The sequence below is a fragment of the Eriocheir sinensis genome, chromosome 28, assembly GCF_024679095.1.
Source record: "Eriocheir sinensis breed Jianghai 21 chromosome 28, ASM2467909v1, whole genome shotgun sequence".
Lineage (NCBI taxonomy): Eukaryota > Metazoa > Arthropoda > Malacostraca > Decapoda > Varunidae > Eriocheir > Eriocheir sinensis.
In genome coordinates this window covers 14,883,467-14,902,337 of record NC_066536.1, presented here as the reverse complement: position 1 = coordinate 14,902,337, position 18,871 = coordinate 14,883,467, and positions in this window count along the sequence as shown.

Genomic DNA, 18,871 nt, shown 5'->3' with positions numbered 1-18,871 from the left:
TTTATCTTAGGAGTGCAGGCAGGAGGGAGGGAGGGAGGGAAGGGGGGAAGGACGGAAGGAGTGGAGAGGGAGGAGGGATGCGTGAGATTAGAGGATGAGGAAGGAGAGTGGGAGGTGAAGAAGAGAAAAGGTGGGAGAAGAGAGGTAGAGGAGAGGAAACTAGTGGAAGGTAAGGAGAAAAGAGGAGGAGAGAAGAAAGATATGAAGAGGAGAGGATGAAGTAGAAGAAATGTGTGAGAAGAGAGGAAAAGAAACCAGTGGAATTCGAAGACAGAGGAAAAGAGAAGAGAAGAGAGAGAGAAGACGAAAGGATGAAATGAGAGAAGAGAATAAGGAGAAGACAGGAAAGAAAAGGAGAGGAGAAAAAAATATAAGAAAAGGGAAAGGAGGAAAAATGAGTGAATAGGGAGAGAAAGAGAAAGGAAAGGAGATAAAAAGATGACTGTAAAAAGGTTAAAAAGAAAAGGTAAAAAGGAGAGAATAAGGAGAAACCAGGAAAGAAAAAGAGAGAAGAGAAAACAATATCAGAAAAGGGGAAGGAGGAGAAATGAGTGAATGGAGAGAGGAAGAGAAAGATAATTAGATGGAATGATTTAGAAAGAGGAAAAGGAGGAGACGAAATGATGGAGAAAGAGGAGGAAAAGGAGACGGAATGATGGAGGTAGAAGGGAGAGAAAAAAAGCAGGTGAGGAAAGGAGAAGGAGGAGGTGAGGAAAGTGAGGCATAAACAGGGAATAAAGAGACCATAAGAAAGGTGAATGGGAGAAAGTGAGAGGTTAATTGACATACTTTTGCACATTCTCTCTCTCTCTCTCTCTCTCTCTCTCTCTCTCTCTCTCTCTCTCTCTCTCTCTCTCTCTCTCTCTCTCTCTCTCTCTCTCTCTCTCTCTTTTCCGTCTCCTGGCAAAAGTTAACCTCGATTTACATTCTCGGTCCATTTCTCTCTCTCTCTCTCTCTCTCTCTCTCTCTCTCTCTCTCTCTCTCTCTCTCTCTCTCTCTCTCTCTCTCTCTCTCTCTCTCTCTCTCTCTCTCTCTCTCTCTCTCTCTCTCTCTCTCTCTCTCTCTCTCTCTCTCTCTCTCTCTCCTCCTTCTCTCTCTCTCCAATTTCCATTTATACAGACAGGCAGACACACACACACACACACACACACACACACACACACACACACACACACACACACACACACACACACACACACACACACACACACACACACACACACACACACACACACACACACAGACAGACAGACAGACGCTTCCCTCTCCCCCTCATCACGCACCAAAGCCTTCCTCACGGCCGCTGACTCAAAGCTAAAAGGTCAGCAACAAACCAGTAAAGGTCAGTGCGCAGGTCACCTCTAAGGGAAGAAGGTTAATCAACACGTGCTGGAAGGCAGGGGGTAAAAAGAGGTGCAGCCCACAGGTGTTTCCCGACGGCAGGTGAGGCGGCACAGGTGACTCTCGACTCTCCCCTTCACGCCACCACGCCTCGATGCCCCGAAGACCAATAAAGTGGGAGATTACAGCCTCGAGGTGTGACGCGGCACATCATTGAACGGGGATTAAGGAGGCTGAGTAGGGGATGATGAAGGGGAGGCTGAGGGTGGGGAGGGAATGAAGGGGAGGGAGGCTGAGTAGGAGATGATGAAGGGGAGGCTGAGGGTGCGGAGGGAATGAAGGGAGGATAAGGATGAGATGATGAAGGGGAAGTTAAGGGATGAGGAGGAGATGAAGGGAGGCTGGGAAAGAGGAGGGGTATTAAGGAGGACGAGAATGAGGAGGGAATGAAGAAGGAGGCTGAGGATGGGGAGGAGATGAAGGGAGGTTGAAAATGAAGTGGCATATAGACGCTGGGGATGATGGGGTGAGGAAGGGAGGCTGAGAATGAGGAGGAGATGGAGGGAGGGTTAGAATGGGGATGGAATGAAGGAAGGGAGGCTGCGGAGAGGAAGAGAGACTACGGATGAGGAGAAGAAGGGGGGATGAAAACAAGAAGGGAATGAAGGGAGACATGGAAGAAGAAGGGCATACGAAGGGTGATAGCAGATGCCAAAAGGGAGAATACGAAGGAAGGCATGAAGGAGGTAGGGGAAGGAAAGAAGATGAAGGCAGGAAAGAAGGAAGAAAGGAGACGAAAGCAAAGGTAGAGGAGGAAGCGAAATGAAGAGTTAATTATAGAGAAGCCCAGAATGAGAGACTAGGAAGAATTAAGCAAGGTATGGAAGGGGATAAAAGAGAGGGGTGAAGAAGAATGAACTATATAATATCGAGGAAGGTAAAGAGGAAGGGGAAATGAGCGGGTTCCAAAAGTATTAAAGGGAGTTGATGAATGATGGAAGGGTTGGAAGGAGGGAAAGGAAGGCATGAAGAAGAATGAAGTGGAGTGAAGGAGGGAATGAAGAGGAGAAAAAAAGTGATGTAATGAAATAAATGAGACAGGAAAGGAAAGGATTAAGAAGGAAGGAGAAAGAAAAAAGATGTTATGAGATGAAAAAAAGGGATGGAGAGAGAGGAAGAGCAAGAGCGAAAGCGAGCGAGCGAGAGAGAGAGAGAGAGAGAGAGAGAACTAGTTATCTGGCTCGGGCTCCTAATCAGCTCATTAATTGCAGGTAAATGGAACATAATTAAGCGCATCGAAGATCTTCCGTAATATTTCTTGTGAGTTCAAATAATTTCTTGATATAATTTGTTTTTGTTTTTCGTTTCACATTTTTTTTTCTTTCCCGGTTATTTTTTTGTCTCTTGTTTTCTCTGATTTGCCTGTGAACACTTTCCTTCTCATTCTCCTATATTTTTTTCTTTCTTTATTTTCTTTTCTTTCGTATTTTCGTGTTTTTCATTTCCATCCTTTTGTTTTCCTGTTTTCCTGTTTCCTTCACAACTTTGCTTTTTACTTCTCTATTTCGCTTCGTTTCTTTCCTGACAGCTTTCCTAAATAGTCGTCTCCTTCCTCCTCCTCCTCTTCTTCCACTTCCTGTTTCGCCTCTTTACGTCCTTTCTTCAATCCATCGATCAATTATTCTTTTATTTTTTCCATATTTTTCTTCCGTTCTGTTCCTTCCTTCTTTCTTTCCCTTCTTCCCTCTCTCCTTTCCCTCTTTCCTTCCTTCATTCCCGCCTAACTGTCTTCCTCCATCCTTCCATCCCTCCTTTCTTCTGTCCCTCTCTCCTTCCTTTCTTCCTTTCCCCTTTTTTCTTCCCTCTCCTTCGCTCTCTCCCCTTTCCCCTTCCCAAGAACACACTCCCGAGCCCTCGCGTCGTTAGTTAGTATAATCAGCGGCTCAAACTCGGGGTATTAGTGACCAAAACATGAAATTACACACCCTGGGCCGCCGGGGAACCAATCACAGGTCGAGTTTCAGGGGACGCGAGGAGCAGGAGCCAATCAGAGACGCCGTTTAAAAATACTCGGTTCCGGGTTTTTAGCCAATCAGCGGCGAGGATATTCAAGGCCTTTTTCTTTTTTTCTTTGCTGTTTACTTGAGAAGGCAGAGGGGTGTGTGTGGATAGGGGGTGTGATGGGGGGGAGGGGGTAAGGAAAGGGGGGGAGAGGGGGAGGGAAGGAAAGGAGGAAGAGAAAAAGTGGAGGAGGAAAAATTATGTGTGTGTGTGTGTGTGTGTGTGTGTGTGTGTGTGTGTGTGTGTGTGTGTGTGTTAGATAGATAGAAACACACACACACACACACACACACTTGAGAACTCTGGGGGAAAATAAACACAAAAATGGGGAAACTATGCAATATGAAAATGGTGGAAAGCACTTTAAAATTAATACTAAGTGGCAAGGAAGGAAATTGTAATGGAGGAGGAGGAGGAAAGGGAAGAAAAAGAGGAACTGGAAAGGCAAGAGGAAGAGGAAGGAGATAAAAATGAAATACAGGAATGATGATGAGAGGGAGGAGGAAAAATAACATCGAAAAAGAAGAGGAAGGAAGAGGAAGGAGATGGAAGGAGAAAATAAAGAGGAACGAGATATAAAAGACAAGAGGAAGAATTATGAGAAGGAGGAAGAGTAAAAAAAAAAAGGAGAATAATAAGCTGAAAAAAGGAGTGGGAAGGAAGAGGAAGAGGAGGAAGGAAGGGCAAAAGTAGGAGGATGATGAGGAGGATGAGGAAGGGGTAAAGGCTTGAGGAAGGTGTGGCCCAAGATTAAGTCACAAAGTCAACAGGTCGCCTCCTCAGCCACCGCCGGCAGGATATTAAAAGTTTGTCTGCTCGGTAATGCGCTCCGACCCGCCCACCGACACACCCACCCGCCCATACCACCCGTGAAACTGACCCGACGCTCACCTCTATGTACTTCCCACCTCCTCTGTACCCTCTCTCTCTCACCCTGACCTCATTTCTTCATTTTCCATTCCTCATTTCATTTTCATTTCATTTCGTTTTCCTTCCTCTTTTCCCTTACATCTTTTCTTTCCCTACACCTATTTCTCACTCTTTCTTTCCTTCCTTTCGCCTCCCTACCCTCTCTCTCTTTCACCCTGATATCATTTGGCAACCCTCTCCTTTTCCTTCCTCTTTTCCCTATACCTATTTCTTACTCCTTCCTTCCTTATTTCCTTACACCTCCCTACCGTCTCTCTCTTTAACCCTGATATCATTTGGCTACCCTCTCCTTTCTTCACTCTTTCCCCTTATATATTTTCTTTCCCTATACCTGTTTCTTACTCCTTCCTTATTTCCTTTCGCCTTCCTACCCTCTCTCACTCTTGCACCCTGGCCTCATTTGCCTACCTCTTCCTCCATCTCCTTTACCTTAGTTTCAATGTCTTTTTCATAACTGCATCCTCATCCACCTCATCACCTCCACCATCCTATACCACCACCACCACCACCACCATTACCACCACCATCACCCTCCACTTACTTAACCTACCACAACCACTTCAACAGTCTATCAAAACCACCACCATCACCATCACGCCACACTCACTACACTATTTATAGAACCAAATTTAAATGCAATTCAATACCGTTAACTGAGCATCTACATTAATTACCTGTGTGTGTGTGTGTGTGTGTGTGTGTGTGTGTGTGTGTGTGTGTGTGCGCGTGTGTGTAAAGGTGAGCGGAACACGAAAATTTGTGGACAAGAAGATTAATGAATTACTGGACCGTGTGACACCTGGATAACACACACACGCACGCACGCACACGCACACATCCTCCTCCCCTCGCCCCCCCCACATACAGGTGAACTAAAATAAATAAATAAAAATGTCATGAAATAGTTGAGCCCCGTGTCCCTCCCTCCCTCCCTTCCTTTAATCCAGTGAGTGGGCGCTGAGGTTCCTATTATTCATTTTTATCTCCTTATTTTGCCCTTTCTCTCTCTCTCTCTCTCTCTCTCTCTCTCTCTCTCTCTCTCTCTCTCTCTCTCTCTCTCTCTCTCTCTCTCTCTCTCTCTCTCTCTCTCTCTCTCTCTCTCTCTCTCTCTCTCTCTCTCTCTCTCTCTCTCTTCCTACCCCTTCTTTTTCGACTTTTTTTTACCTTCTCCTTTTGCTCTATCTCCTTCTCATCATCATCCCCTTTATCGTCCTTATCTCCTTCCACAAAGCATCGTTCAGAGTGAGAGAGAGCATGCGAAGGAGGAGGAGAGAGAGAGAGGCAGATGAAGGAAGGGTAGGGAAGAAAGAAAAAAGGAAAGCAGGAAAGACAAGCACGGAGAACAGGGAGAAAGGGGAAAAAATGAAAGAAATATGAAAGGGGAAGGAGAAAGCAAGGAGGATAAAGAGGAAGAATAGGAGTGAAATGTAAGAGGAGGTTGTGATGGTGGTGGTGATAATGGTGGTGTTGATGGTGATGATGGTGGTGGTGATGGCGGTGGTGGTGATAATGGTGGTGATGACGGTGGTGAGCATGTCTAATATTTTTCTTCTTCTTGTGTGTTTGTGTTTGTATGGAGTCAAAAGCACACATACACACCCACACTCACACTCACACACACACACACACACACACACACACACACACACACACAGAGGGCTTAAGAAAATTGCTATAACTTCTTTACTATACTTTCAAGAGACCCCAAAAATATCGCAACTTCTTTCCTTCGTTCTCCCTTCTATTTTTTTTTTTTTTACCGTTTACTCTCTTCCACACTCCGTCTCCTCCATGCTTCCTTTTATTTCCTATTTCCCTCTTTCTTTCCTTCTCCTTCTACTCCTTTAGCCTCAGTTCCTCCATTGCCCCCATGCCTAACTTTCCATATCCTTGTTATTTCCCTTCCTCTTTGTTTCCCTTCTTCCTTCCTACTTCCTCTACTTCTTTACCATCTCTTCTGTATCTATTTTCCTTTAACTTTTTCTTTCTTTCCATTTCCTTCTCCCAACCTCCCCCTCTCCATCTTTCCCTCCATCTTTCCTTCCCTCCCTTTTATTTCGCTTCCTACTTCCTTCTCTGCCTCACCGTCTCTCCTGTACCATTCTCCTATACTTCTCTCTCTCCATTCCCTTCCGCCAACCTCCCCCTCCCCATCTTTCCCTCCATCCTTCCTTCCCTCCCTCCCTCCCTCCTTCTCTCGCCTTTATTGCCACAACCGGATCAAACTCTCCTACTTAGCACAAATGAGGGTGAAAATTAGCCACACAAGGAGGGCGAGGCAACAATGGCGAGGGGCGATCAAAGGGACGGAAGGAATGGAGGAAGGAAAAGAGGAAGGAGGGAAGGAAGGGAGGAAAGATGAAAAGAAGGAAAGACTAAAAAAGATGTCCTCAGCTCTTTTTCCTATATCTGTCTGAGTGAGTGAGTGAGTGAGTGAGTAAGTGACTGACTGATTGACTGAATAACTGACTGACTGACTGAATAATTGACTAACTAACTGAATGACTGACCGACTCACTCACTCACTCACTAGAACCTCCCTGTATTAAATCACTCCTTCCCCTTCCTTCTTAACCCTTCAAGGCTTACTTCCTGCCCTTCCTTCCTTCCCTCCGTTCACCTTACGCGCTTAGTTCCTCGCCTCCGTTCACCCTCCCGCCTGCCTGCCATTCACCGTTCTCATCCCTCCATCTTTGATCAGACCAGGGCGGCAAGGTGTGGGCTGATGGCGCCATTTCACACTCTGTTGACTCCTAGCATCTGTCCTCTCCTCCTTCCTTCCTCCTCTCTCCTCCTTTTCCTCCTCCTGTTTCTGTTTCTCCTTTCCTCGCTGTCTGTCTCTCTCCTTTCGTTAGCCCCTTTCGTTATTTGATTATCTGTTTTTCTCTTCTTCCTTCTTCTCTTCCCTCTTTTATCTTTTATACATGTTCTTTCTTCTTCTTTCTCCTCCTCCTGTTTCTCCTCCTTCCTTCATTGTCTGTCTCTCTCTCTTCTTTCGTCAGCCCCTTTCTCTTTCTTCTTCTTTTTCCTCCTCCTCCTGTTTCTCCTCCTTCCTTCATTGTCTGTCTCTCTCTCTCCTTTCGTCAGCCCCTTTCTCTGCCCCATTCGTTATTTAAGTATCTTTTTTTCTCTTCCTTTTTATCTTCTACCTTTTATCTTTTATACATGCTCTTTCTTTCTCCTCCTCCTCCTGTTTCTCCTTCTTCCCTCATCACTGTCTCTCTCCTTCCGTCACTCCCTTTCTCTGTTCCCATTCGTTATTTAATTATCTTTTTCTCTTGGTCTTTCTCTTCTCCTTTTTACCTTTTTATACATGCTCTTTCTCTTTTCCTTCTTTCTCCAGCCATCAAATTCACCTTCCCTTCCTCTTCACTAGCCAATCCCTTACTCTAATTTTCCTTTTTCTCCCCTACCTTCCCCTTTTTTTTTCTGATCCTCGTGGTTCCTCTTCACTTCTTCTATTCCCTTTTTTCTTCCTTGACTTCTCCATTTTTTTTGTTGCCACTCCTTTCGTATTATATTTTCTTTTCCACTCTGTTTTTTTTCACCTAATGTTCTTCTATCCTCAATGTCACTCTTTCGTCCTTCTCCTCTTTGTTTTCTTCTACTCTACTCCGTTCCTTTTATCTCCACCTAATGTTCCTCTTTCCTTCCATCAACACCTTTCTCTCTATATCTTTTACCCTTTGTTTTTCTCTATTCTACTCAGCCATTTTCCTGTTTTCTCTCCAGCTAATGTTCCTTCTTCCTTTCATCAGCTTCTCTCTCTCTCTGCCTTTCCTTTTCCACATTGTTTTCCCTGCACTATCCACTCCCTTTCTTCCCTCTTAGTAATTTTCTTGCGCCATCCTTCCATCAGTTCTTTTCTCCTTTCTTTCACTTTCTTTTCCCTACACTACAAAGTTTTTTTCCTCCAGCTAATGTTTTTTCGTCTTCTTTCCATCAGTTCCTTTTTCCCTTTCCTCTCCACTTTGTTTTTCCTACATTACCCAATTCCTTTTTTCCCTCTAGCTAATGTTCTTTCGTCTTTCCTTTCAAGTTCTATTATTCTTTTCATTTTTCACACTGTTTTCTCTGCACTAACCACTCCATATTCCCTCCAGCTGTGTTTTTTTGGTGTATGTGTGCGTGTTTATGTGTTTGTTTATGTAGGTGCGTGTTGTCCGAGTGTGTGCGTGTGAGTGTGTCCCTCCCATCCACTCGTATCCACTCTAATCAGTCATTGCTCGGCCTGATCATCCATTTCTCTCGTCAAAACAGGTGATACGTTAGCCTCTCACCTGCCCTCTAATTAGCCTAACTGTCACGGCCGCACCTGAGTCCACCTGTGTTCGTGCCGTGCATCATTAACGTGTGCAAATGTTGATAGTTAAGGGAGGCGGCGGCTGCGGCATGATGGATGGGCGGGGTGATCATGGTGGTGGTGGCGGTGGTAGTGATGGTGGTGATGGTGGTGGTGGTGGTGATGGTGGTGGTTGTGGGTTGTTGTTAATGAGCTGCACCTTACAACCAATAAACAGATGTAGAATTTTAGGATTTCATTGATTTTAAGATTTCGCTTGTAATGATCACAAAGGCCACATAATTGAATAGGTCAGCTGGAATACGTCATCTTAGCTTCAGGAGGGATGTAATGCCTACCCGCCACACTTGTTTGATACTCACCACACGAATACGCAGGCCCGGCACGATTCCAGGACTCAGGCGCATCACTCACAACTGGAAAGAATACAAAAAATGATTCAGGATTACAGTAAACTATTATAAATTTATAGTAATGAAATAAACACTTTTTTTTTATTAACATTTCCATTCATGTCGCTTTTATTTCTTACAAGAATTCTTGAAGATCTCGAGAAAAGTTTGAAATGTTTTGGCAGCTTATTTTCTTGTTTTAATGTGATTTTTCAAGCTCAAGGAAACTTCCAACAAACCTATAGTTAAATTTTTTAATATGTAACTGCCCAAGTTGCGCATTTTGTCAATATAATTTTTGTTATTATTACTATTATTACTATTATTATTATTATTATTATTATTATTATTATTATTATTATTATTATTATTATTATTATTATTATTATTATTATTATTATTATTATTATTATTATTATTATTATTATTATTATTATTATTATTATTATTATTATTATTATTATTATTATTATTATTATTATTATTATTATTATTATTATTATTATTATTATTATTATTATTATTATTATTATTATTATTATTATTATTATTATTATTATTATTATTATTATTATTATTATTATTATTATTATTATTAATATTATTATTTTTGTTATTTTCATTATCGTTATTGCTATGGTTATTACTATTATTAATATTTTGTTTTTAACTGCCAGATAATTAAATACCCAAAACTATACATGCCATTAAATTCTAAGTGTACGTGCTGGCCGTCGCCGCGCGGGGCTGGACGAAGGAAAGAAATAATGGTGACGCGATAATACGGCCAAACGCTGACCTCAAAGTGGCGATTAAACGTTCACCTAAAAATGACGAATGGCTATTGACCTGAAAATGGCGACATATATATTTTTTGTTTTAGTCTATTGTTTGGGTGAAAATAACATCAGCGGCGAGTAAAGCGTTGACGGCGGGTGTTCCCTCGATGTTGTGACGACGCCAATCATTGCTTAATTAACGTGAAGAGCTGAATTACTACTGGTGCGAGAGAAAATCTGTCTGTCTGTCTGTCTATCTATCTATCTTTCTATCTATCAATATGCAAGGATAAATAGATAAATGGGTAGGTATATGTATGTTCAACAACCACGAACTTCAAATAATTCAAACATTTCAGGCACAAAAATACAAAAAATAAAGATGAAATGGTAATACAAAGAAAAATTAAACCATTCATGACCAGTACATACAAACAGACAGACAGACAGACAAAGACAAACAGAGACAGCCATCAAGAGAGACAAGTTCACCCACCTGCCTTCAGTGGACTTCATAATGAGAGAATAAAGAGCACTACAATTAGCAACCAATACCACGTGTGTGCGCGCGCGTGTGTGTGTGTGTGTGTGTGTGTGTGTGTGTGTGTGTGTTTGTGTGTGTGTGTGTGTGCGTGTGTTCATTCCGGGTCTTACAACGCAATACTCGGGGAAGGTAAGAAGATTGTCGTTTCAAAGGGCACAGAGGATGAGTGTTTTGCGTTTTTGTGTTGTGCGAGAAAGAAAATGACGATGGAGAAAGGAATAGAAATGTGTTAGAAAAAAACATTTATTTAGTTTTTTTTCCAAGTCCTGCCTGTAGTGACGGTAGGCTGTGTTGAGGGGTGTCTTCAACGACCCCATCCCATTGGTAGCGCAGGCGAATTTTATCTAAAGTGGCTACCGTGATTATACATATATGACTCTAGCTTATGTGTGTGTGTTTGTTTGTCTGTTTATTGGGGAGACTTTTGGAGGCATTTTTGTGTCATGTGAAAAAAAAAAATGAATGACGAATGATGGAAGAGTAAAAATGTGTTAGAATAATGTGTGTGTGTGTGTGTTTGTTTATTTGTTTAGAGTCGCAATACAGTCAACCAGCAAATAGACAACAAAGAGAACAGCAATAACATCAACAACAACAAAATCGAATCATTCTGGAAATCAAACGGAATAGAAGAACAATCAACATGTCATTTGGCTCCGTTTTTTCTCTCTTTCTTTTTTTAACCATTAATCTCGAGGGCCATTAGGCCAGGCGGTAATGACCTTGCTCTTGATCAATTAGTCGGGGGGTCGGTGGGTCGGTTGGTCGGTCGGTCTGAGTTTCCATCCCAAGAGGAGTCGAGGAGTCTTATGCATGAAGAGTCGAAGCCGGTATTGGTGATCGCTTTCATTCTTCTTTTTTTTTTACTAACGAGAGGAGGAGGAGGAGGAGGAGGAGAGGGAGACGGAGAAGAAGTGGAAAGAAGAGAAGGAGGAAAAAAGAAGAAGGAAATAGAGGAGAAGGAGAAGGAAGAGGAGAGGGGGGGTGGAAGGAGAAGAAGAAGGGTAAGGAAGAGGAGAAGGACAAAGCGAAGGAAAATGAAAAGAAGGAGAAGGAAAAGGAGAAAGAAGAGAGGAGAGGAGAGGAAAGCAGGAGGCGAGCAAAAGGAGGAGGAGGAGGAGGAGGAGGAGGAGGAAAAGAAGAAGGTCAAGACTAACAAAGCAAACTTGGAGGGGTAAAAAAAAACCACGAAAAAAAAACAACACACACTCGCTTCTTCTTCTCTCTCTCTCTCTCTCTCTCTCTCTCTCTCTCTCTCTCTCTCTCTCTCTCTCTCTCTCTCTCTCTCTCTCTCTCTCTCTCTCTCTCTCTCTCTCTCTCTCTCTCTCTCTCTCTCTCTCTCTCTCTCTCTCTCTCTCTCTCTCTCTCTCTCTCTCTCAGGGATTAAAAAAAAGGGAATTGGAGGAGTTTCGTATTCATTGGGCGATCTCAGTTTTGGCTTCCCGCGAAAGTTTTCCATTTTAATTAGTGGTTCCCTACTTCTGTACGGGAAGCATCGCCCTGTGTTTGTTGCTGCTGATGATGATAATGGTAAATGAGAGGAAACACGAAAATTGGGAAAAAAAGCTAGACAAAGGAAGTAAGAAAATAAAAAAAAGGAGGGAAGGATAAGAATAAAAAGGGGAAAGGGGAAGAAAAATATGAAAAATCGAGGAAAAGATAGAAAAACAGGAAAGAGTGCTAATGATGATGATGATGATGATGATGGGTACAGTGCAGATAGCTATGGTAATGAAGGTGGTAATGGTGGTGGTAATCTTACACCCTCGCTTAAGTAGTAGATTAATGAGGAAGAACAAGTAGGAGAGTGAACAGCGGCGTGCATATCTGTTTCACGCACACAGATAACATAAACGGACGAATTAAATTATATAAAAAAGATGAAATACGATGCGTCTCAGCTTTTATTCAGCTTACAGTGAGACAAATGGTAAAAGAAAGAGGAGAAAAAAAGGAGAAGGAAAATGAGAAGAAGGAGAAGGAGGAGAAGGAGAAGAGGAGGAGAAAGAAGGAATATCTGAGGACAAAAACATAAGGAAGAGGAGGAGAAAGAGAAGGAAAATGAAAAAAAGGAGAAGGACAAGGAGAAAGAAGAGAGGAGAGGAGAGGAAAGCAGGAGGCGAGAAGAAGGAAAAGGAGGAGGAGGAGGAAGAGAAGAAGATTACATGAAACAGACGTAATAAATATCTCAGGACAAAAACATAACACGGAGAGGGAGAGTCAAGGCTGCTATTGTGTATTTCCAACGGACTGTCACTGAAGCATTTTAACGGTACATTTGGGACTCTGGATTTGATGTTAGGAAGAGGTAATGGGAGGGAGCAGAGGAGGAGAGGGAGGAACGAGAAGATTACGAAATGAGGGGAAAATTTAATATGAAAAATGAAGAGAGGAAACGTGTGATGAAAGATGCTATTAACACATAACGAATGGGAAAGGAGTAAGAGTTAAGAGAACCATATAAGGAAGATGAGTAAGAGGAAAAGGAAGATAAAGGCGGGAGGTGAAGAGGAATCGAGCACTACTTCCAACACCGTAACATAGTGGGGAGAGGATAGACAAGGCTGACTGACTGACTGACTGATTGACTGACTGACTGACTGACTGATTGATTGACTGACTGATTGACTGACTAACTGAGCAATAACAGCACGGCGCCGGGGCAACACCACCCTCAAAAGTTCAAAAGCCTCAACAACGGCATGACAAAAGAGTTCATAAAAAGTAAAGGATGGTCGGGGCGGCTGTGTGGGCTGACGAGGGGAAAAATAACTGTGTAAATAACTCGCCAGTCTCTTAAAAGTTTCCACCGCTTTGGTTATCGAGGCAGACCAGCGGCGGTGTGTGGGGGGAGTTAGGGAATGGGGAAGGACAGGGGACAGAGGAAGGGAGAGGAAGGTAAGGAGAAGGAAAGCGGAAGGGGTAAAGAAGGGGAAGGAAAGCGGAAGAGGAGGGTAATAAAAGGGATGAGAAGGGAGGGGAAGGGTAAAGGGAAGGTAAGGAGAAGAAAAGCGAAAGGAAGAAAGAAAAGGGAAATGGAATGGTGGAGTGGAAGGGTAAGGGAAGGGAAGGGGAAGGAAAAGGAAAGGAAAGGGAAGGGTAGACATGGAGGGCATTGTTGAGCAGGGTTGGGGAGTGGGGAGAACTGGGGAGTATCAGAAGAGGGGAGAGAGGAAGCGAAGAAGAGAGAAGAAGGGAGGGAGGAAAGGAATGGAATAGATGAAGGGAGAAAAGGAAAGGAAAGGAAGAGAAAAAAGCGGGTAAGGGCAAAACGAAGGAAGGAAGGAAGGAAGGGAAGGAAGGAATAAAAGAAGAGCGAAGAGAGGAAGGGAAAATGAGACAAAAAGGGGAAAATGATTGAGAGAGGAAAGGAGTGATGAGTCAGAGAGGGAGGCTGAGGGAGGGACAGAGGGAAAGGGGAAGGGAGGAGGGGAGGCAGCATCAGTATGGCCGCTATAGATCGACCTCTCAACGGCCACGAGAGAGCAAAGGTTACGCCGCCTCGTCATCCTCATCGGGGACTCCATGCACTTCGACTTCCAATCAACGGCGGAGTTACTGAGTTTCTGTGGTAAGGCTTCTGCTCTCCTCCACCCACGTCACACACTACGTTGTTGGTGTTAATATTCAGGAGCGTAAGAGAATGCTAAGTCTTGGAGGTTAAAGGGTCTGTTAGTGTGTGTTAAGGATATATTTCTAGCATTAACCTCAAGACCTACTGCCAAACCTCATGATAGTACTAAGAGCTATTATAAGGAACGTAAGAGGGAAGAAAAAGGGAAGAAGGAAGAAGAAAGCAAAAGGGGGATAGAGAAAGGGAGGAAAGGGAAGGAGGGAAGTGAAAAAAAGTAAGTCCTCTTCCTCCTCCTCCTCCTCTCATTCTTACTTTCACTTGACCACCTCCTGCCCTTGCTACTCCGTTACCTCCTCCTTCTCCTCCTCCTCCTCCTCCTCCTCCTCCTCTGCCCGGAGCTCAACAGGTGGCGGTGGTCAACAGGTGTTCGGCGGGCGGAAATGCTCCGTCAGCGTACTACAGTGACCCCTGACCTTTAGAACACACGCACGCACGCACGCACACTGACACCATGCACACGAACATCATGCCATACATATACTCTCTCTCTCTCTCTCTCTCTCTCTCTCTCTCTCTCTCTCTCTCTCTCTCTCTCTCTCTCTCTCTCTCTCTCTCTCTCTCTCTCTCTCTCTCTCTCTCTCTCTCTCTCTCTATCATTTTATTCTTCACTTTTCTGTTTATTTACTTTCTTCCTTGCCTTCCTAAATTTTCTTGATCCTTTTTTCCATTTTTCTAGTCTGTTTTGTTTTCTCTTTCCCTTACATCGGTTTTTCTCTCTCTCTCTCTCTCTCTCTCTCTCTCTCTCTCTCTCTCTCTCTCTCTCTCTCTCTCTCTCTCTCTCTCTCTCTCTCTCTCTCTCTCTCTCTCTCTCTCTCTCTCTCTCTCTCTCTCTCTCTCTCTCTCTCTCTCTCTCTCTCTCTCTCTCTCTCTCTCTCTCTCTCTCTCTCTCTCTCTCTCTCTCTCTCTCTCTCTCTCTCTCTCTCTCTCTCTCTCTCTCTCTCTCTCTCTCTCTCTCTCTCTCTCCGCCGTCACTCACTCCATCACGAACTTGTCAAACTCGCACGGTTAAAAAAATAAACATGTAGATTAATTCTCGTGACTTCATTAACGCTGATTGTCAACGCTGCTCACGCTTCACTAATTATTTTCGTGCTTGAGTGTGTGTGTGTGTGTGTGTGTGTGTGTGTGTGTGTGTGTGTGTGTGTGTGTGTGTGTGTGTGTGTGGTGTTTATTTGTTTCTGTCTGTCTTTACGTCTGTCTATCTGTCTGTCTTTCTGTTTCTCCGTTTATCTGTGTCTGTTTGTGTTTGTCTATCTGTCTTTGTTTATCTCTCGCTGTCAATCCATCTGCTTATTTGTCTAAGTCTTTCAGTTTCTCTATGTCTGTCTGTGTCTTTCTTCCCTTATCTATGTTTCATTTTCTTTATCTGTCTGTGTATCTTCGTTTAACTGTCTTTTTCTGTCTATCCGTCTCTCTCACGTCGATTTTCTGAGAAGTCGAATTTATGACATAACTTAAACTTTTACATTTCATTCAAATACATCTTCCTAACACAATTTAGGGAGGGGAACAAAAGCCTCCTCCACCTCTAACAGAAAGGGTAAAATTTCCACACTAAAAAGTCTACGGTCAGCGCCTGCCACACTTAAATACCCAGATGGAGTCCAGTCGCCCGTCCTAACTCAACCCGGCTCTTCCTTTATTGTCCCTTATTTCATCCAATTCCCTTTTATTCCCAAGCCGTCACTCAGAGCCTCTATTCAATCGTGTCCCTTCCCTCTTCTCTCTCTCTCTCTCTCTCTCTCTCTCTCTCTCTCTCTCTCTCTCTCTCTCTCTCTCTCTCTCTCTCTCTCTCTCTCTCTCTCTCTCTCTCTCTCTCTCTCTCTCTCTCTCTCTCTCTCCACGATTAGAAACTTTCCCAGTCTAGCTTCCCGATCACATCCTCTCCCCTTACCCCTACTCCTCCTCTTCCCTCCTCCCTCCCTTCTCTTCTATCTTCTCTCCTCCTGCAGCCTCACGTTCTACCCTTCCTCTTTCCTCTCTCCCTCCCTGCCTTCTTGTCTCCCACCTCTGTTAGGTTATATCCTCCCTTTTCTCCTTTTATAGGCCTCTGCACTCTACCTGCCACCCCCTTGCTATTCTCCCTCCTTCTCCTATCTTTTCTCCTTCCATCGGCGTCTCACTTTCTTATCTCTCCCCGCTTTAAGACTAGATAAGGCCTCCGTTCCTTTTCTCCCTCCCTTCCTTCCTTCCTTCCTCCATCTCCTCAAGGTCGCTTCTTTTCTTCTCGTCTTCTTATTTCTTTATTTTTTCCTCATGGACTTTGCGTTATTATAGTCTACAAGAAGTCTGTCACCACTCTTTTTCCACTTCATTGTTTCCTCTTCGTCAAAATTTCCTCTGTTTTCCCTTCTCCCTTCTTTTTACCCTATCTTATTCATTCTAGTTTTCTTCATATTTTTCTTTTTCTTCCACTGCTTCTCCTCCTCCTCTTCCTTCACTTCCTTCTCCTCCTCCTTCTCCATCCTCTTTCTTCTATACTTCTTTCACTCTTTTGCTGTTTTGTTTTCTTTCTTCCCTTCAGGGGGATCTCTTTAATAAGCGTCGAGGCTTTCTCTAAGTCTGTACTAAAAAGTTACACTGATCGTCGCCGGTTCGAAAACTTTATATTATGATCGAAAATTTATGAAGGTGAATAAAACTTTAACATTATTCCTCCCCCACCCGATAAAGTGAAAGAAAACGGGTTATAATATTCTCTCTCTCTCTCATTCTCTTTTTCCTCCCCTCTCTCTCCCTTTTTCTTTCCCTTCTTCTGTAACTCACCCCCTTCTTTTCCCTTTCCTTCTCCACGTCTGTCTGTCTGTCTCTGTGTCTGTCTTTGTCTCTGTCTCTCTGCCTTTTTCTCTTTTTTTTAATTCTTTTTACTTTTTAACTCATCTTTTCCTTCTTTTTCTCTCAATCTGTATCTGTCTCTGTCTCTATCTGTCTGTCAATCTGTCTTTCCCCTTTCTGTATCTCTCTCCCTTTCTCTCTTTCTCTCCCCCACTCCACTCCTCTCTTTTTCCATCCGGTCACGTTTTGCTCCTCCGCCGCTTCCGCCTCCCACCCCCTCCATGCCGACCAAGAGCCATCGAGGTTAGGAAGACAGGTCGCGTGTTTCATAATAATAACGTGGGCAGTCGGCGGGGCTTCGCGGGACGGTGCAGGAAATGGCCATCGCCTCCGCCGTAAAGGGAGGAGCGGAAGATAGGAGGCTAGGGAGGACCTTCTCTTTCTTTCTTAGACGTGACGTGAGGCTGGGAATGTCAAGTCGAGTGATGGTTCGTCTGTTAGTCTTATTGGGTTTAAGGTGTGGTTGTGGTGGTGGTGGTAGTTGTTGTTGTCTGTGGTGATGGTAGTGTTGTTGTTGTTGTTTAGTTAGTTAGTTAGATGATGGAGGGAAAGAGTACGTTTAAGTAGGGATGGATGGAGGGAAGGAGAGGATGAAGGGCAAAGAGAGAGGAAGAGAGAGAAAAAGAAATGCATGTAGATAAGGTTCAATCTCATTTTTTCATCACTTTCTTCTTTCTTTCTTTATCTTTTATCTACTTTTTCTCAATTCTCTAAATAACAAAATTCTCTTATTCTTCGCTCTCTCTATATCTTTCTCTCTCTCTTTCTCTGTTCTTCTATTTCAAGGTCTGTTTATTGTTCTTCCATTCTCTGATTTCTGCTTCCACATACTCTCTCTCTCTCTCTCTCTCTCTCTCTCTCTCTCTCTCTCTCTCTCTCTCTCTCTCTCTCTCTCTCTCTCTCTCTCTCTCTCTCTCTCTCTCTCTCTCTCTCTCTCTCTCTCTCTCTCTCTCTCTCTCTCTCTCTCTCTCTCTCTCTCTCTCTCTCTCTCTCTCTCTCTCTCTCTCTTACTTTTCATCCCATTTCTTTACTCCTTTATTTCGCTCTAGCTCACATTTTACTCCTTCCCTCAGTCTCTTTCTCTCTCACTCTCAGGCTTCCTCATTCCCTCACTCACATCGCTTCACGGCCATTTTGCTGCCTTGTTTTTCCCTTCCCCGCCACTCTGCATCCACTCACTCCTCTTTCAAGCCGCCTTTTACAAATGTTTCTTCATAAAAGTCCCGACGCGTCCATTTCATTTCAATTCTCCCGACACTCCGTCACCCTTTCGCTCTCCTTCGTCATCTCTCGTTTTGGTCTGTCTATTTCTTCTTCCCTTTCTTCCCTTGTTTTCTATCTCGTTTGCTTCTTTACGGTTTTCCTTTTCTTCGTATCTCCTAGTTGCGTCTTCTTATTTAATTCCTCCCGTCTTCCGTCACCCTTTTGCTCTCCCATGTCATCTCTCGTCTCGGCCTTTCTTCTTCTTTTCCCTTGTTTTCCTCTTCCTTTTCTTCTATCTCCTATTTGTCTCTTCTCATTTCATTTCTCCTAAAACTATGTCACCCATTCGTTCTCCTTCGTAATCTCTCGTGTCGGCCTTTCTTCTTTCTTCACCCATTCTTTCCTTGTTTTCTTTTTCCTTTTCTTAGTGTTTCCTTTTTATCTATCTCCTAGTTGTCTCATTTTTCTTCTTCAGACACACCATCTCCATCTATCCATCCAGTCCACTTCCTTGGTAATATATTTTTAGCGCGTTTGCTGACTTTTTTCGTCATTTTCCACTCTTTTCTGTCGTTCTTGGTCTTAATATCTTTTTTCTCTCGTCCCCTTTCCCAATCACTACTCGATCTCCGCCAGCCGTTTTCTCTCTCTCCTTTTCCCGTCACGTCACGTCTGCGTGCCACATTATCGACAGCCGCTCGCCGTCTCTTCCCATTCTTCCGTCATTTGTTCGTCTCTTGGTCTCCGGCGCCCACGTACCTACTTCCTTTTCCCTGCCGATCACGTAACCAATTAAAACTTTGCCTCTCCATACACTCGGCATTTTCCAGACTCGCCCCATCCAATCG